The sequence below is a fragment of the Papio anubis genome, chromosome 9 (genome assembly GCF_008728515.1).
Source record: "Papio anubis isolate 15944 chromosome 9, Panubis1.0, whole genome shotgun sequence".
NCBI lineage: Eukaryota > Metazoa > Chordata > Mammalia > Primates > Cercopithecidae > Papio > Papio anubis.
Genome location: NC_044984.1, coordinates 16741610 through 16763013, shown reverse-complemented (window position 1 = coordinate 16763013; position 21404 = coordinate 16741610).

Below are 21404 nucleotides of genomic sequence, written 5' to 3'. Positions count from 1 at the left end.
AAAATAATTACTGTAAAAATTGCAGTTTAAAAATTTGATCATCACCCCTCAGATTACAAAGGATAACATTAAATGATCCACAGCTAATAATCACTCTCAACAGATATAAATATTCTTCACAACTTCTCAATGTATACCCAAGGACTAAGGAGTTCATAAATGTTATATTAGGAAGCTTTTACTTTATAATGCAAACCATGGCTGTGACCCAAAGCAAGAATATACAATACTTTCCTGTTGGATATTCAGTCACTTTCATTCCCTTTGATGCTCTTTCCTCACTTTCAGGGAAGGAGCAGAGGGAGTTCAGGTTTGTGGCCTGCTCCCCTGTTGTCCTTCATTCTACAGGCACTGAAAATGAGATGAAACCTCCACTGCTCACTAGTGCACACACACACAATCCACTGGCTTTCATCAGTAACTTTTCTTCTTTATGAAAGTTTCCATCAGAGAACAGTGCACCTTATTATACAGTCTATCCAGCTCCACTCACCAAGGTCTGGTGTGAAATGAGGAATTACAGAAAATTCCACAAAAGGTTTCTTCATCTGTAAGATCCTCAAATGAGTGCTTTTTCTTTTACAGTGTTGAGGAGTAGCTGAACTGAATGAGTCTCCATGGGCATGCAAGAATTGGTAGATCATAAAGGTATCTATGGCCCTGATAACCTCCTTAGTTATTTTACTCCACCAACAGAACTGTTGAGGGTGGAGTCAGCATCTCCATGATCAAAGTAGGTGGTTCTAAATATTTGCCATTAGATGAAAGTTTCCAAGAACAGTGAGGAAAAGTAGCTCTTATTAATTGTATTCATTTTTGTTTTTTGTTCAGTTTTTTCCTTTTTATAAGGTATAGTTGAAATTTTTCTAAAGGTATCAAAGATAAAAATTCAAGATATCACTGTTTTATACTTGCATCAACTTCTTTTGTACCTCATATAAATGTAAGCTTTTAAAAAGAAGTAAACGAAGGAAATAAAAACACAGCAACAATAATGCTTAAGTCCAAATATCCTTGCTGAGTCATATAATCTTTTTTTTTACTCTAAAAAGGAGTAACTATGAATATGTTATAAAAAGTGTTAAATCTTACAAGGAAACATCTACCTTTATTAGAATTGAAAAGGAAAAATATATCCCTCAATAGTAATAATTTGAAGGTCAGAAAAATTTGTAGAATAACCATAAGAAGTGCATCTCTAGTCTGGGATTACTCTCACAACTTCTAATGTTCTTGCTTGTAAACACATTGTAATTATTTAAAACATAGATATTATATATGTATTGATTTAAAAATATTTATTTATTTAATACCTTCTATGTATTAGGCTTTCTCCTATGCAAGGAGGATACAAATGTAAAACATATAGAGCAGGAGACAGAAAATAAGTGAATAAGTGAATATACCATAGAATGACAGATGAGGTAAGTACTATGACAAAAACAATAAATTAAGGTAAATATTAGATAGTGATGAGGGATGCTAATTAACACCCCTTTCTGAGGGGGACAACTGAACAAAGAACAGAAAAACTGAGAGTGTAAGACACACAGGTGTTTCTGGGAAGAAGTTATCAGGAAAAGAGGACATCGAGATGCAGTTCCTGAGGAAGATGTTGCCTCAGTATGTTCAAAGAAATACAAAGTGGTCAGTATACCTGAAGTAGAAGGATCAAGGGAGAAAGTGAAAAAGACAGATAATGGATAATACCTGATCTTAGAGGCCATGGCTAGGACTTCAGGTCTTATATTGTGTATGATAAGAATATACTGCAGAGCTGGTAGAATGCCACTATCAGGTATATAATTTAATGGGGGTAACTTTTAGCTCTGTAGATACACTATAGTTAGGCAAGAGTGAAAACAAAAGAACATCTTGGAGGGTGTTGTGCTAACGTAGCACTATCAAGACAGAATGATGGCTTAATCTGGACTGGCAATGTTGGTGTTGATAAGAAGACAATTATTTTTTAAACTACTTCAACTTTATTGTATTGAGGTAAAATTGACAAAACACAAAAATAATTGTTTTGAAGTGAACAATTTAGTGGCATTTAGTATATTCACAATGTTGTCAACCCATCACTTCCATCTAGTCCCAAGACATTGTCATCACTTCAAAAGGAAATTCTGTATCCGTTAAACTGTTGCTCTCAATTCTCCCCTCCATGTAGACACTGGCAACTACCAATATGTATTCTGTCTCTATGGATTTGCCTATTCTGGATAATTCATGTAATAGAATATTGTGATAGATGACTTTTATGTCTGAGTACTTTCACTTAGCATATTGAAATTCATCCATGTGGGAGCCTGTATCAGTACTTCACTCCTTTTAATAACTAAATAATATTCCATCATATGAAAATACCACAATGAGGTTGTCTGGTCATCAGCTGATGAAAATTTGGGCTTTTTTCACCTTTTGGCTGTTATGAATGGTGCTAATATGAACATACATGTAAGTGTATTTGTTTGAGTGTCTGTTTTCAATTATTTTACATTATATCTAGGATTTGGCTATCTGGGTCATATGGTAAATCTATGAGGAGCTGACAAACTGTTTTTCTTAGCAGTGGAAACATTTTATATTGCCATTGCCAATGTAGAAGGTTTCCAATTTTCTGTGTCTTTGGCAACAATTCTTATTTCCTGGGTGGTTTTTTCATTTGGTTTGCTTTTGTGTTTTGTTTTTATTACAGTCATCCTGGTAGGTGTGCAGTGATACTATGGATTTTTGATATACATTCCCCTAATGAATAATAACATTGAGCATCATTTCATGTGCTTATTGTCTATTTGTATATCTTCATGACAAAAGTCTGTTTACGACCTTGCTTTATTTTTCATTTTTATTTTTGCATTTTGGTTGTTGAGTTGTAAGAGTTATTTATATTTTCCGGACACTTGATTCTGATCATATATATAATTTGCAACTATGTTCTCCCACTATATAAGTTTATTTTTACTTTCTTGATAATATCCTTTCATGAACAAAATTTTTGATTTTGATAAAACCAACGTATGGTTCATCTTTTTGGTGTTATATCTAAAAATACATTGCCAAATCCACTGTCATAAAGATTTACCCTTACTTTTTTTTTCTAAGAGTCTTATGGTTTTAGTTATTATGTTTAGACTGTTGATTCATTTTGAGTTTTTTGATATGGTATAAGATAGATGCCCTAATTTATTATTATTATTTTTGCATGTGGATACCTTGTTGTCTAGTACTATTTGTTGAAAAGACAATTCTTTCCCCATTGAATAATCTTGGCACTCATACTGAAAATCATTTAGCCATAAATGTCTTGTTTGTTCTTGATCATTTAGCCATAAATGTCTTTCTTGTTAATCTTTGTCTTGTTCTTGATCTTAAAATGAAAGCTTTCTGTCTTTCACCATCGAGTATGATGTTAACTATAAGTTTCTTCAGGAATACCCTGTTGAGGAATTTTTTTCTCTATTCTTAGTTTCCTGGAAATTTTTATCATGAAAATACCTTCTTTGAATCAATTGAGATTATCGCATATTTTTTTCTTCTTTATGTTAATGGCATGCATTGCACTGATTATCTTATATTGCACTACCCTTTTATTCTTGGAATACATCCCAGTAAGGCATGATGCATAACCCTTTTAATATACTGCTGAATTTATTCTGTTGAGAATTTTGGCATCTATATGCATTACAGATATTGGTATATAGATTTATTTTTCTGCGTGTTGTCTCTGTCTGGCTTTGATATTAGGGTAATGATGGCCTTGCAAAATGTATTGGAAAGTGTTCCATTCTCTTCTGTTTTCTAAGACCTTGAGAAGAATGAGTGTTACTTCCCCTCTTGAATATCTGGTAAATGTCATCAATGAAAACATTTGATTATGAATTTTTCTTGATGAAAAGTATTCTTGTTAAGAAATATTCAATATTTTTTCTGTCTTCTCAAAGCTGCCATTGAAATCCTCTAATAAAGTTTTCATGTCCCTCTTGTATTTTTCAGCTTTAGAATTTCTATTTGATTTCATTATCTATTAGCATATTATATCATGTACTATAATTATTTATTGATTTTCTCTACTTGTTTATACATTAGTTTTCTGTTTTTTATAGGTCTTTGAACATATTTAAGACACTTGTTTTGAAGTCATTGTTTAGTGAGTCCAAAGTCTATATTTCTTCAGATATAGTATTTTAATTTTTTTCTATAAATGAGCAATATTTCTTGTTTCTTTTCATGCTTTGTAATTTTTAAATATGATCGTGTGGTAATGTGGAAATTGGAGTCTTCCCCTCCTCAGGAGTTGTTTGATTGCTTGCTCTAAGCTAGTGTTCTTTATTTCCTTGAATTTCAGAAGCCAGATAAAGTGGTGGGGGGAAAAGAAGAAAGGAGAAAGGAAAAGTAAAGAAAAGAAAGAGAGACAAACAAAACAAAAAAGAAGCAAATGAAAAAATAAATAAAACCTCTCCCAGTTTTTGCTGATGGCTGACATACCTTCCACACTTAGGCCATTTACAACTCTGCCTTACCTTTTATTTTCTGCTTCTAGTATGCCTAGAGATTAGAAAGAGGTAAAAGTTTAGGGTTTTTGAAGACTATTACAGAACATGCATCCTGCCCTGGGCATAACTGACTGTGGCATTCTATATTCTTCATTATACGTGGTTTGTTTAAATGCTCTAATTTCCTCCAGGCAACTCTTTTTTTCAGCTTTTTCTCCCCAGATTTGTTGCTTAATTCTATATCTCAATTTTAATCTTTTTCCATGGTAGTTTTGGGTTGTTTGCCTTATAGTGTTTTGGACAAATACCCACTGCTTATCTATCCTGAATGAATTCCACATTAGGTGAGACTAGGACAAGCACCTTGTGTCAGTTATTCAGGTAGGTCTAGAAAGTCTAAAACTGAATAATACAATTACTTAAGAGTAAAGTCGGAAGTCCTAGCAAAATAATCAGGCAAGAGAAAGAAATAAAAGGCATCAAAATAGGAAAAGAAGTCAAACTATCTCTCTTTGCTGACAATATGATTCTATATCTAGAAAACTCTAAACACTTTGCCAGTAGGCTCCTGGAGACTGATAAACAACTTTAGTAAAGTTTCAGGATACAAAATCAATGTACAAAAATTAGCATTTCTTTGCACCAACAATGATTATGCTGAGTGCCGAATCAAGAATGCAATTCCATTCACAATAGCCACCAAAAAGATAAAATACCTAGGAATACATCTAACCAAGGAGGTAAAGTATATCTATAAGGAGAACAACAGCAACAACAACAACAACAACAAAAGCAAAACACTGTTAAAAGAAATCATAAATGACACAAACAAACTTTAAGTAAAATATTCCATGCTCATGGACTAGAAGAATCAACATATTAACAAATTAAACAAAAAGACATCAAACGAAATGTCTAGAAATAAATTCAACCAAGGAGGTAAAATATCTCTACAATGACAACTCTAAACCATTCATGAAAGAAATTGAAGATGACGCAAACTTAAAGAAAGATATTTTGTATTCATAGTTTGGAAGAATATTGTTGAAATGTCTGTACTATCCAAAACCTATCACAATGCTGGTAATACTCTTCATGGAAATAGAGAAAAAAAAAATCTGAAATTTGCATGAAATCACAAAAGAGCCTGAATAGCCCAAGCAATCTTGAACAAAAATAAGAAAGCCAGAGGCATCAGAGTACCTTACTTCAAAATATGGAATAAATCTATAGAAGTCAAACTGCATGGTACTGACAAAAATATAATAATATTAAATTTAAAAACAGATGAAAGGAGCAATGGAAAAGAATGGAAACCCCAGAAACAAATCTACACATCTACAGTCAGCTGATTTTCAACAAAGATGACAAGTACATACACTTAGGAAGAAATTGTGTCTTTAATAAATGGTACTAAGGAAGCTGGATATTCATAAATTTTTGATATAAGTTTTTTGTAAGATATGTGGTTCGAAAATATCTTCTCTCCCAGTCTGTGGGTTGTGTTAGCATTCTCTTTGCAGAGATTTTGTAGGCGTCTTTTTTTTTTTTTTTGCTATTTTAGTTTTATTTTTTCCTTAATTTTTAATTTTTAAAATTATTTATATTTTTAAAATCCAGTAAAGTACAAATTACAGATTTTTTTCTTTTGGTGTCTGGTTTAATTAATCTGTCTAAATTTATGTCACGTCTTTATATTTTTGAGATACATACAGAATTACTTCTGAGTGAGATAACTTTTTTAAAGTTTTTCTTTGGAATAATTAAGCAAAAGGAAATTTGTTGGGAAGGGTTTAGCCAAAAGTTGATAAATGTCAAAATTAATCGAAGGGTATATTTGAAATTATGAAGCTATTTTCTCTATAATTTTATGTTTGCTGTGTTTCAGAAATTAAGAAATGATGGTTGGTTATATACATTTACAATTTGATCATTGCACAATGATCTTTCCAGCAGTGTCTGCATATGACTGTATCCACATATATATTTTACTTTATGTATGTAAAATCCTCTTCGTTGTTTTAAAATTTTATTTTCCAACCAAGAGGTTTTATACTACTATAATAGACCTCCAGTTGAATTGCCGTATTTTCTCTGAAAGCAATTTAGAACAAAAAAATAAGAGAGAGAGAAAAAGAAGTGTTAAGAATTATTGTACAGTCAGCCTTAGTCATAAGTAAGGATTTAAAAAATATTTCACTTTGTGGTCTCTATCCATTTATTTTAGGCTCTTTCCCATCAGTTCATAGTAATTCTCTTGTAACTAAACACTCCGACGTTTCTGATAGTATTTGCATTTTTTTCAAACAAAACTTACTTTGAAATTCTTTATTTTTGTTAAATAGATAAATACTAATATGCAGTGTAACAACATAATTACAGTGTTATTTTATGAGCAACTATAATCTTAATGTAAACATTAGTATATTTATTTATGTTATATATTTATAAGAATGAAGTATTCAGCTCTTACAGTATTCATATTTTTTGCTATTACTTGTTATTTTTCCCCTAAGAGTAATGTTTCAAAGAGAGGGAGGCTGTTGGGTTTTTCCTAAGTATTTTGCTAGCCGTATTTCAACTATTGTTTGCTTAATTATCAAAATAATCCTATGACTTTTGCTATTATTGTATTCATTCTGCAGATGGCAAACTCATACAAAAATAGGCAAAGGTGGTCAAACAAAAACATTAGTTGGAATTTTAATATGAGTCTTATCATATTTTTCATAAAATCAGAATGATCTTAAAATATAAGTATCATAAAGTAAAATCTGAGAGTTGTTTTCTACCAAATTTCTTCATATCATGGTTAAAGTGTGAACTAAAATACCTGACTTTTAACAATTTTTTTTTTAACCACACAGGTCATAACCTCAGAAATACAAATACTATGTTCCAGTAATTTCAAAAATTTAGCAACAGAATTAGATATGTAAGGGTGTTTCTTTATAATTTCTATGGAGTTTCAGTTACTCTTTATATTTAAATTAACTAAATCATTAAAAAATCAACAATCTTAAATAAAATTTTTTCATTCTTGGATTCATTTCAATTTTATAGTTTTATTCTGGTGAGGTAGAACTATATTTTTCTGCCATTTTTCAACGATTGCTAAAATGAATCCATATATAAAGAACTTTAACCTCTTTGGTTTTATATTACTTGAGTATAATTCCCAAATAATTGGGGCTCCTTCTTCCAAATGGTAATATATGAAATGCCATTAAAGAATGATATCCTTGAAAGAGCAAGAATTTAATTATGATTAATCCTCTTGTTTTTATATTCATTAATGTACTAATTGCTTTTCCTAACTCTTAGTTTTTACATCTGTAACTAAGTGATTTTTATTCCACACATGTATAATAAAAATCATCAGTCGGGAGACTTCTGCTGACTGTTACCAAGTGTCAGACCTGTGAGGGCAATGCGTACACTCAAAGAGGTTAATTTCTAGCGTAGAACAAAAATATGTAAACAACCGTGTACTCCAGTATATGGAGAGTACATAGTATGCCAGTGTGACAAATAGCATCATGAAAGGCACACCGAAAACACAGAAAAAGACATTATTTTCATAGAAGAAATAAGTTATTAATATCAGAATTAAATAGGACTCTTAGCTGATCTTGAAATAATGCGTGGATTTAAAAATATGCTACTATAATTATTAAACATATATTAAATATTTTAAAAGGAAGTATACTAGTTTACTTTTTTCTAGACTACTATATTTCAGCTTCATATGATTCTTGATGTTTTAAATTCTTTGTAAGCATCAGTAATAGAAAAAGATGTGTCATTAATATTTTATAACTATAGAATTATAGTTTGCTAGACTTTGTTTCAAAAGACCAATTCAGAGCCCAGTTTTATTTCTAACCCAGATGGAAGAATGCCCACCTACTGAATCATCCAGACCATTTCCTGTAGTATTTGGTTTTGCCTGTAAATATGCTCAAGTAGATCTATTCAGGGTCAGTTCAAATTCGATTGCTAGATGTTAAAACATCACAGTGGAGTAAGATGTTAGCAAGATACCTCTTGTCATTCAGCAGAGATTTTCCTTGTATGGTAGATACAGGAATTTGTATTATTTTTTTAAAGCATGTAGTAACATTAACCCATTGTGATCCATAATCACATTCATTAACTATTCATAAAAGGGGCTTTCAAAGTGTTCATTGATCTTTAACTTTAATGGAATATACTCCCCTTATAAAAAATGTGCTGCAAATGCAAAGTAATTAAGTATCAAAATGTGGTCTGAAACCACTCAGTGGTAGCATCATTTTCTCACATCCACACAAGTTTGCAGTTTAATGTGTTTTTTATTTACATGTTAAACAGAATGCTTCTGAGAAAGATTTAAAATGAAATCTGTAGCTTTTAGAAAATTAAACAATTCATACTATTTGATTACGTCTTTTAAGTCTAATATTATACACAAACATTTAAGTTATTGTATTTCTCTTTTTTTTTCTTTTCGTGATGGCGTAGTACTCCACATTACAGATGTACCAGATGGTATTTAAAATAATAACTATCTTTGGCATTTAATTCTAGCTAAATATTAAGATAGTTCCTCATTTTTGTATAACACTGCGAATAATATATTTTCTATAAATATTTGTGCATTTGTCTGATTGATCCTTTAAGATAATGAAGAACCTGTAAGTCAGACACTCCACTCACTTGTGAAGCTTTGAAAAAACACTGGCAAAGAGTAGTTGGAGTAAAATGGCTGATTAGAGCCCCCGCAGAGAACATTCCCTGCACAGGAACATCAAGCTGAACAACCATCCACATGAGGATGCAACTTTATAATAACCAAAACTCAGGGGAGTAAGCACAGTATCTGGTTTTAACATTGTATCAAGGAAAAAGACACTGAATAGTGTAGGAAGGATCATTTGATCATCTTAAATTGTGTACAACACCTCTCCCCCATCCTCTGGCAGGGCAGTGTGGTGTGGACAAAGTATCCCTATGCTTGGGGGAGAGAAAGCCCAGTGACTGTGGAACTTTACATTGGAACTCAGTGCTTCCCTGTCACAGTGGAAAGCAACACAGGGAAGATTCAGTTGGTGCCCATTGAGGGAACATTTAAACTGGTCTCAGCCAGAGGGGAATCATCCATCCTAGCAGTCAGAAACTAAGTTCTGGCTAGACTCACCACCATGGCCTAAAGTGCTCTGGAGTCCTTTTCAGTTTATTTAAGCCTCAAAATAGAACCCCAGGGCGCTTTAAGCCAGGGGGCTGCAACTACTGGGCAAGACCTGGTGCTGTGCTGGGCTCCAAGCTGGTAGATTTGTGGTGGACACAACCCAGTGAGATACTAGCTTGAGTGGCCAAGGGAGCACTGCTTGTATCATCCCTCCTCCAACTCCAGGCAGTACATCTGGCAGCTCTGGGAAAAGAAGGAAGAGTAAAGAAGACTTGGTGCTGCAACTTGAATACCAGCTCAGCCACAGTAGGATAAAACACCAAGCAGAGGTCTGAAGCTTCTATTCTGGGCCATAGTTCCTGTGACACATTTCTAGACCCACCCTGGGCCAGAGAGAACCTGCTGCCCTGAAGGGAACGACCCATTTCTAGCAGAATTCACCACATGCTGACCAAAAATCCCTTGGGCGCTGAATAAACCAGTGGTAGCCAGGCAGTAGTAACCATGGGCCTTGGGAAAGACCCAGTACCATGCTAGCTTCAGGTATGATCCAGCACATTCCCAGCTGTGATGGTCACAGGGAAAAATTCCTTCTCCTTGAGGAAAGGAGAAAGAAAAGTAAAATGGACTTTCTGGCAACTTAGGTACCTGCTTAGCCACAATAAAATATAGCATCTAACAGATTCCCAAGGTCTCCAGTTCCAGGGTTCTGTGGGGGTGATTTCTAGATCCTTCCTGGTCCAGAAGGCCCTACTTACCTGAACAGTGTCTCAGGTCTGGCAGGATTCACAACTTGCTTACTAAAGAGCCTTTGGGCCTTGAATAAACATCAGCAGTATCTAGGAAATAGTCACCACATGCCTTGTGTTAGTATCGTGCTGGCTTCAGGTGTGACCCAGCGTAGTCCCAGCAGTGGTGGCTATCGGAGTGTATACATCACTCTCCCTCCAACTCCTGGCAGCTCAGCATGGAAAGAGGGACTTTGTTTGGGGAAATGTAAGCGAAGAGAACAAGAAACTCTTCCTGGTAATCCAGGGAATTCTCCCAGCTCTTACGCAAGAACATGAAGTCATATTACTACAAGTCTGCAAGAGTCAAAGCATTACTGGGCTTGGGGTGTCCTGTAATGCATATAGAACTGTAGTGACCAAAGACTTAGATCACAACACTCAATTCCCTTTGACTACTTGCAAAGGCTTCCCAAGAAAGACAGGTGCAAACAAGCCCAGACTGAGAAGACTATGATACATATCTAAGTCTTCAATGACCAGACATTGATGAACATCCATAAGCATCAATACCATCCGGGAAAACATAACCTCACTAAATGAACTAAATAAACCACCAGTGACTAATTCCAGATTTGCAGAGATATGTGACCTTTCAGATAGAGAATTAAAATAGTTGTTTTGAGGAAGCTCAAATTGTAGCTAACACAGAGAAGGAATTCAGAATTCTATAAGAGAAATTGAAGGAAGAGATTAAAATAATTAAAAAGAATGAAGCAGAGATACTAGAGCTGAAAAATGCAATGATATAATGAAGAATTCACTAAAGTCTCTCACTAGCAGAACTGATCAAGCAGAAGAAATAGTGAGGTTGAAGACAGGCTATTTTAAAATACACAGCAGGAGGAGTTAAAAGACAAAAGAATAAAAATTAATGAAGCACACCTAGAATCTAGAAAACAACCTTAAAAGGGCAAATTTAAGAGTCAGTGGCCTTAAAGAGGAGGTAGATAGAGAGATTGGCACAGAAAGTTTATTCAAACAGATAATAAATGCTATCCAAGCCCAGAGAAAGCTCTCAATATTCAGGTACAAGAAGTTTATAGAACATCAAGCAGATTTAACACAAATAATACCTCAAGATATTTAATAATTAAATTCCCAAAGCTTAAGGATAAAGAAAGGGCCTAAAAAGTAAAAAGGGCAAAGGGAAAAATAACATATAGAGGAGCTCCAGTACATCTGGCAGTAGATTTCTCAGTGGAAACCTTCCAGGCCAGGGGAGAGTGGCATGATATATTTAAGGCAATGAAAGTGAAACAGATCTCTTTTATTCTAGAATATTGTATTCAACAAAAATATTCTTCAAACATGAGGGAGAAATGAAGACTTTCCAAGACCAAAATAAGTAAATAAATAAATACATAAAAGCTAGGAGATTTTGCAAACATCAGACCTGTTCTACAAGAAATGATGAAGAGGCTGCTTCAATTTGAAAGAAAATGACATTAACACACAGTAAGAAATCATGTGAAGGTACAAAACTCACTGGTAACAGTGGGTACACAGACAAATACAGAATATTATAACATTGTAACAGTGGTGTGTAAATTATTCATATCTTGAGTAGGAAGATTAAAAATGAACCTATCAAAAATAATAACTACAACAATGTTTTATGACATAGACAATGTAAGATATAAACAACAAAATGTTTAAAAATGGGATGTTATAGAGTTTGTTTTCTCTTGTTTTTGCAATCAGAGTTACATTTTCATCATTTTAAAATAATGGATTAAAAGGTGTTATTTGCAAGTTGAATGGTAACTTCAAAAAAGCTACAACAGACACATAGGAATTATAAAGCAAAAAATTAAAACATATCACCAAGCCAGGCCCTGTAGCTGATTCCTTTAATCCCAGCACTTTGGGAGACCAAGGTGGGTGCTTCACTTGAGGTCAAGAGTTCAAGACCAGCCTGGCCAACATGGTAAAACCTTGTCTCTGCTAAAAGTACAAAAAATTAGCCAGGTGTAGTGGCACGCACCTATAGTCCTAGCTACTTGGGAGGCTAAGGCAGGAAAATCACTTGAACCTGGGAGGCAGAGGTTGCAGTGGGCTGAGATTATACCACTGCACTCCAGTCTGTGTGACAGAACAAGACTCTGTCTCAAAAAAAAATAAATAAATAAATAAATAACACCATCAGAAAAAAATCACTTTCAAAAAAAGGAAGAAGGAAGGCAGGTAGGAAGGAAGGAAGAAGGGAGGAAGGGAGGACCGTAAAACAACTAGAAAACAAGTAACAAAATGAAAGTAATAAGTTCTTACTTTTCATTAATAACATTGAATGCAAATGAACTAAACTCTCCAATCAAAAGACATAGGGTGACTGAATGGATCAAAATATAAGACCCAATGATCTGATGCCTACAAGAAACATACTTCACCTATAAAGACACATATAGACTGAAAACAAAAGAATAGAAAAGGATATCCCATGGAAATGCAAATCAAAACAGAACAGGAATAAAATAGATATAAACTATCTATTATATAAACCCTAGCAAAGCAGGAATAAAATAGATACAAGCTATCTATTATATAAACCAAAACAGAGCAGGAATAAAATAGACATAAACTATCATATCATCTATTTGGATAAAATAGATGTAAAAACAAAAACTTTGAAAAGAGACAAAGAAAGTCATTATATAATGATAAAGGCGTCAATTTAGCAGGAGGATGTAACAATTATAAATATACATGCATGCAACACTGGAACACACAGATACATAAAGCAAAAAGTATTAAAATTAGGGGTAGATCCCAAAACAATAACAGTTGGAGACTTCAGCCCCTCATCTTCAGCACCGAATAAATCATCCACACAGAAAATCAACAAAGAAACATCAGAATTTTCACTACAGACCAAATGGACCTAAATAGATATTTCCAGAAGATTTTATTCAACAACTGCAGAATTTATTCTTCTTCTTAGTACATGGATCATATCCAAGGATAGACCATATGTTAGGTCCCAAAACAAGTCTTAAAAAATTCAAAATAATTGAAATAATATAAAGTATCTTCTGTGACTACAATGGAATAAAACTAGAAATCAATAAAAAGAAGAGCTATGGAAACTATACAAACACCTGGAAATTAATTAGTATGCTCCTAAATGACCAGTGAGTCAATGAAGAAATTAAGAAATTTAAAAATGTCTTGAAACAAAAGAAAAACACAACACACTAAAACCTATAGGATATAGTGAAAGTGATATTAAGAGGGAAATGTATAACAATAAACACCTACATTAAAAAATTAGAAAAACATAAACAACCTAATGATGTATCTTTAAAAACTAGAAAAGCAAAAGCAAATCGACCCTAAAATTTGTAGAAAGGAATAAATAATACAAATCAGAGTCGAAATAAATTAAATTGAAATTAAAAAATACAAAAGATCAATTGAATGAAAAGTTGATTTCTTAAAAAAGATAAACATAATCAACAAAAATTTAGCAAGATTAAGAAAAAAAGGAGAGAAGACCTAGATAAATAAAATCAGAGACGAAGAAGAAGACATTACAACTGATACAACAGAAATTCAAAGGGTAAGTAGAGACTACCATGAGCAACTATCTGCCAATAAATTGGAATACCGAGGAGAAATGAATACAGTCCCAGACATAGTCAACCTACCAAAATTGAACCAAAGACATCCTAAACCCAAACATATCAATAACAAATAATGAGATAGAAGCTGTAATAAAAAAAATTTCTCAGCATAAATAAGCCCTGGGCCCAGTGGCTTCACTGTTGAATGTTACCAATTAATTAAAGAAAAACTAACACCAATCCTACTTAACCTATTACAAAAAAAAATTAGAAAAGAGATCCTTCCAAGAACACTCTGAAGCCAGTATTACCCAGATACCAAAACCAGACAAAAAAACATCACAAAAATAAAACTATAGGTCAATATAGTTTTTCATCTGAGAAAAATTGATGTAAAAATTCTCAATAAACTGAATTCAACACCTTAAGAGGATCACTCATTATGACCTGGTAGAACTTACCCCAGGAATGCAAGGAGGGTTCAGCACATGCAAATCAATCAGTGTCATATATCATATCAGCAGAATGAAGAGTAAAACCATATGATCCTTTCAATTGATACTGAAAAAGCTCTTGATAAAATTCAGCATCCATTCATGATAAAAAACCTGCCAAACAGGGAACATACCTCAACGCAATAAAAACTATATTTGATATTCTCACAGCTAGTAAAATACTGAATGAGGAAAAACTGAAGGTCTTTCCTTTAAGATATGGAACTAGGGAAGAATGCCCACTTTCACTACTGTTATTTAACATTGTACTGGAATTCCTTACTAAAACAATTACATGAGAGAAATAAATAAAGGGCATCCAAACTGGAAAGGAAGAAGTAAAATTATTTTTCTTTGTAGACAATATGATCTTATATTTGAAAAAAGCTAAATTTTTCACTGAAAATTAGAACTGTTAAACAAATTCAGTAATGTTGCAGGATACAAAATCAACGTACAATAATAAATAACATTTCTATATGCCAACAGTGAGCAATCTGAAAAATCAAGAAAGTAATTTTATTTAAAATAGCTAGAAATAAAATACCTAGGAATAATGTCAACCTAAGAAGTGAAATATCTCTACAATGAAAACTATAAAACACTGATGAAAGAAATTGAAGAGGTCACAAGAAATAGAAAGTGTGTTAATGTATTAGAATAATCAGTATTGTTAAAATGCACATACCACCAAAAGCAATCTACACATTCAATGCAATCTCTCAAAATATCAATGACATTTAAAAAATAGAAAAAATAATTCTAAAATTTATATGGAATCACAGAAGACCCAACATAGCCAAAGCCATCTTGAGCAAAAAGAGCAAAACTAGAGGAATCATATTTCCTGACTTCATGTTATAGAGCTATTGTAACCAAAGCAGCATGGCACTGGAATAGAAATAGACACATAAACCAATGAGATAGAATAGAGAACACAGAAATAAATTCATGTTTTTGTAGTGAACTCATTTTTAATGCAGGTTCCAAGAACATACATTGGTAAAAGGACAGTCTCCTTCATAAATGGTGCTGGGAACATTGGATATCCATAAGCAAAAGAATGAAACTAGGCACTTGTCTCTTGCCATATATAAAAAAGTCAAAATGGATTAAAGATTTAAATCTAAGACCTCAAACTATGAAACTACTAAAAGAAAACATTGGGGAAACTCTCCAGGTAATTGATCTGGGCAAATATTTCATCAGTAGTACCCCAAAAGCACAGGCAACAAAAGCATAATAGACAAACCAGATTACAAGTTAAAAAGCTTCTGAACAGCAAAGGAAACAGTCAACGAAGTAAAGAGAGACCCCATAGAAAGGGAGAAAATACTTGCAAAATAACCATCTGTCGAGGGATTAATAACCAGAAAATATAAGGAGCTCAAAGAAAAGGAAAAAATATAACCCAATTTTAAAAACAGGCAAAAGATCTGAATAGACATTTTTCAAAAGAAGACACAGTGAAAAAGTACATGAAACAGGTATATGGAACAGATATATGAAAATGTGCTCAACATCACTGATTAACAAGGAAATAGAAATCAAAATCACAATGAAATACTATCTCAACACAGTGAAAAATGGCTTTTATCCAAAAAAAAGTAAAAGAAAAAAAACCACTCTGGTGAGGAGGCAGAGAAAGATGAACACTCATACCCTGTGAGTGAAAATGTAAATTCGTACAGATACTATGATAAATATTACGCAGTATGGAGATTCCTCAAAGAGCCAAAAATATAAATACCATGTTATCCTTCAATCCCACTACTGAGCATATATTAAAAAGGAAGGAAATGAGTATATCAATGAGATGTCTGCACTTCTATGTTTATTGCAGCGCTATTTACAATAGCCAAGATATGAATCAACTGAATAAATGGATAAAGAAAATGTAGTACATACACAGAATCATATTGAAAAATGAAATCTTGTCATTTGCAACAAAGTGAATGGAACTGGAGAACATTATGTTAAGTGAAATAAGCTAGGCACAGAAGGACAAATATCACATGTATTCACTCCTATATAGGAGCTAAAAAACTTGATCTCATGGAGGTAGACAGTAGAATGATGGTTAGAGAGACTCAGAAGGGCAGTGGGAGGGGTATATAGAGATTAGCTAATGGGTACAAAAGTAGTTAGTAGGAATAAGATCTAGTGTGTGAAAGCACAATGCGGCGAGTATAGTTAACAATGATTGTACATTTTAAAGAATCTAGAAGAGTGGATTTGAAATGTTCCCAACACAAGAAATTCTCAATGTTTGAGGTGATGGGTATTCTAATTCCTCAGACTTTTATTATTACACATAGTATACTTGCATCAAACTACTTCACATACTGCATAACTGAGGTACAACTGTTATGTACCACAAAAATTTTAAAAATAAATAGAAGTATGCTTAGATTTACCTTTTAAATGACTATATGTAAACCCTTCATAATAAAAACGAAGGCAAAAAGAAAAAAATAGCTTTTAATAACAACAAAGAACTCTTGGAAAACATTGCCAGCTATCATTTCAAGTATTTGTTCTATTAGGCCATACATCATGATTAAGTACTCTAAAGAAAGTTTCTTGAAGACATTTGTGGTGATTATAACCTACTTATTTTCAAACCTCACTAATTTGTTTTTCAGAGGCCTCCACTAACCTTTATTTGCTAACCCTGATAGTTTCTCATTATTCTTTTGATTTAATTTCAAAATCCTTAATGTTCAGGTTTATATACACTTGTCAAAACTCTTTGAAATGTACACTTTAAATGGATGCAGGTAATGGAACATATTGTATGCCTCAATAAAGTGGCTACAAACCAAAATCTTTAATGTGTCTTATGTGAACATTTGCTGTTTGGCCCTTGCCTATCTTCTTCACATGATCTTAAACAATACATATGTCATGTTCCAGCTTCCTCTTCCTTTGATTTTTTTTTTACAACATTTAATACTACTGAGTATTGCTTTTTTTTTTTTTTTAAAGACTAGTCAAGTGCAGTAGTGAGAAGGGAGGAGAGTATGACAAGAAATTCTGTCTGTTAATGTTTTTGAATAGTCATTTGAAGTAACTCACTACTTTCAGACCAGCCTATTTATTCTTTTTTCTTTTTTTCATACTCTACTCTCTTCATTTCTTTTTACAACTTTCTTTTAGATTTCCTCTAAGAAATTAGAACGTCCTCTTCATTCACTTATATTTACTTCTAATTCCAATTATTGTTTCATCTTCCTAGTCTTTCTCTAAGTACTTTTTTTGTCAGATGATTCATTTAAAATAAATGGATCCAAGTACTTTAAGACAGAGATAATTAGACTTGAAGCTTAATACCAGGAAGGAAAACTATGTCATGACAAGATGGGCTTATTTTATGGTCAAGGTGTGTTAGATTGAGTTAATCTGATTCATCAGGGTGCATGTCAATTTTTGTATTAAGACCCTTTCGTGTAACAAACACTATGAAATCATAGAAAAGAGAGACAATTGCCAACAGGTTAAATAATGATAATATAGACATAAGGATTATTATGAGGATAGTAATCCAAGTTGAGTTACTGAAACTAAATTTTCATATCTCAGAATGATGATTAAAATTTCTGCCTACCTTAGGTTGTTAGGAGGATTTAATGAGATGCCAGTGAAATCCCTTTGCAAATTATACAGAAAATAATGTTTTATTACTTTAAACAATTGAATCTTTAGGTTTATAATATTCTGAATATCAGTTAAAATAATGCCACATTGCAACTTCGTGTGAAATAAAAGTTCATTGATAAGAATTCATTGAATTCTATCTACTTAATCAAGCTAATTAATTTCCATTTAAAGTTGCAAAAATGCTACATGGTTTTCAGCCTAATAACCTATTAAGTGACCCACATGACTGTTTTACTCTGTACATGTCTCTTTTTCTGTCCATATGTTTTACAATATGCCCTTCCTTTCCATTACCTTTATTTTTGCTTCTGTGATATTATCCACATAACTGACAGAATTTAAGCTTTATTTACTGTATTGTAAACTCCAACTTTTACTTTAACTGGAATGGATAGCTTTATGTTGGTTTTTTTTTTTTTTTAATTCTTTTCTTTCCCCTCATTAATCACCCAGGGATAAAAACCTTTGAAGGCTTTACACAAGCAAAGGGCAGGTGATCTAAGAGAATCATTGTTGTTTTAATTGAGAAAGAGGCATTTTCTACAAAGTTATTAACAGCCATGCTTGCATTCTGCTGAGAAACAAGAGAGAGGGAAACTCCTGAATAGCAAGATGGTGAAAAACATGCTATTACAATTCATTCTCCAGGAAAAATTCAGGGACACGTCAGAAAACTCCGAGGTATGGCTGGAAACTCTGATCTCCACATGGTGACTGTGGAGACCACTGTGCACAGTGTCCAGGACCATCAGGAGGCTCCCTTGCCTAGTTTCAGAGGCTGAATCCTTGTGATCAATCAAGCATAACTTAATGAGTTTTGGTCATGTTCATGAAATCCTTCCTTACTCAAACGTCATTGAAGATAACCTCCTGTTTTCAGCCAAATGTTTGACAGTTTTGTATTTTATCGTTTCATTTTCACGTGTAGTTCGTGAGCATCTACAAGAGGTTAAGAAAATGAAAAACTGATTTGATTTACATTTTAAACAATGTTAGTTTATGTGAAAAATAGAAATCGCCAGCAGAGGCAGGGTGGGCATTCAAGGCTAGATGGAAGAGACCAGTTAAGAAGTTCGTCTCACTTTGGTTTATATGAGTTAACTATTTACACTTTTATATTGAGAATTATTTTAATTAAAAAAGTAAATCTTGCATTTTATCAAATCTGCTTTTAACAGTCACAACATTTATATTGTTTTCTATATTGATCTATACATGTGGTAAATGGCATTAATCTATTTTACATTTTGAACTACCCCTGTCTATTTGGAATATAGCAGCCATGGCCAAATTAATATTTTCTGTTAATATTTGATGAGATTCTGTTTGACTCTTGGATTGATGCTTCAAAGTCTCACTTTTTCATCAGTGTATTATATCAGCACAGGCTAATGGCTATTTGATGGGTTATAATTCCATGCTGTCATTATTTATACTAATCCTCAAATTGCCCTAGTTTTTGGCAAGGAGAGCTCTTTCAGGCTGGCCCCTGTGTCCTTTCAATATTTTCCCATAATTTTTTACCACTTTCTTATTTTCTGGCACAGTAAGGTGATCTTGGTTCACCTTTAACTTTCTGTTTCCTAGGCTTGAAATTTGCAATTGATCCAAGGAGGTCTGGTTCCTTTAAGCAGAAAATGGAGAATTGTACTTGAAAAACAAGATCTGGTATTGCCTACACTCATTGTTATAGAGGTATTCCTGCTCCAGTCACTCTCTGTAGACAGTTAGAAAACACATATTCATATTTGTACACACACACCTTTACATCTGTATTATATCTATTCATACATACTGAAAACCATAATTTCACACTTACATTACCATTCCAATCCAATTCCATAGTGTTTGTTTTCATTTTGTCCCTTTTTTTTATTTGTAACTCTCTTCCCGGTGAGAAACCTGACTTCAGCCATCTTTAATATATTTACGTATATGAGTCAACTGCCTGAATGAACTCATCACTGTCCCAGTGTGGATACCCTGTTCTCCCCTGTGAACTTTTACATGTAGCATAGTACCCCATGTGGTGCTCTCCTCACCCCCATCTGGTCCAACACTCTCCACTGTACAATAGCCACATGTGGACGCCCTACAACTCTGTTGGTGGTCTAACATCCTGTGCTAGGCTGTTGTCCCTTGTGTATGCTCCCTCCAATTCAATCAGGTTGGCCTTTCCTTTTAGGCTCTCCACCAGGCCATCACCTTGATTGAGCTCTAATACCCTATTCCAGGCTTGGACTCCACAGTGGCACTCTCCTCATTCCACCTGACACTCCACATCATATCACCCTCCTCCCAGCTTAGATACCCTTCTCACCCTAATCAGGCTCTTACAACCCACAACAGACAGCATCCCTACGCAAGGGAGCTGCCTTCTCATCCTTGGCTTGAATTTTCCATACAGAAAAATTGTCCTCCTCTCCTTCACCCAACTAGGGCTTCAAAACCCCATGCCAGGCTGCTTCCCATAAGTGTGCATGCCATTCTCACCCGACTCAGACTCTGGCATCCTGTGCTCAGATTCATCGACACAACTGCATTGACATGCATCCAATGACAACATTCTTGCGTTTATCATGCTCTGGAGCCCATGCTAGGTCACCCACCTGTGTGAATGTCCCTCTAAACCCATCAGGCAGTAACAACCTCACCAATAATTAGTTCTTCCAATCAGACATCTTCATCACTCTTCTTAGACTTCACTACCTGATTCTAAGAGGCAATTATTTATTACATTTTATATTTACTCAATGTTAAATATTATTGGCATTTTTTTTGCACATGGCCTCAAATTTTCATCCAGTATCTTTTGTTTTACAACTGAAGAACTTTTAATAAAATAGATGGGCTGAATTACACACACACACAAAAAACAAAAAACAAACAAAAAACTCTACTTCTCTACAGCTTTAACCCCTCTGGAGAGGGAGTGAGACAGGGCTGGTAAAAACACCATGAGATTTCCTCCCATTTAGAATATGGCTTTTTCTTAATTGGGCATTCCCATAGGTGCTGTAGATTTTGACTCCCTCTCAGATTCCTATAAGGTTATTTTCTCCTAGTTTCTAGTAGTGTTTGATATTTCCATGGGAAAACTGAGACTTGGATCTTCCTTATCTGCCATTTTGCTCGTGTCATCTTTCATTTCTAAATGATACATTTAGTTTACAGAAGTGACTGGTTTATGTGAATTTATTTCTAATATTTTGTGTGCTGTTTTGAATTTT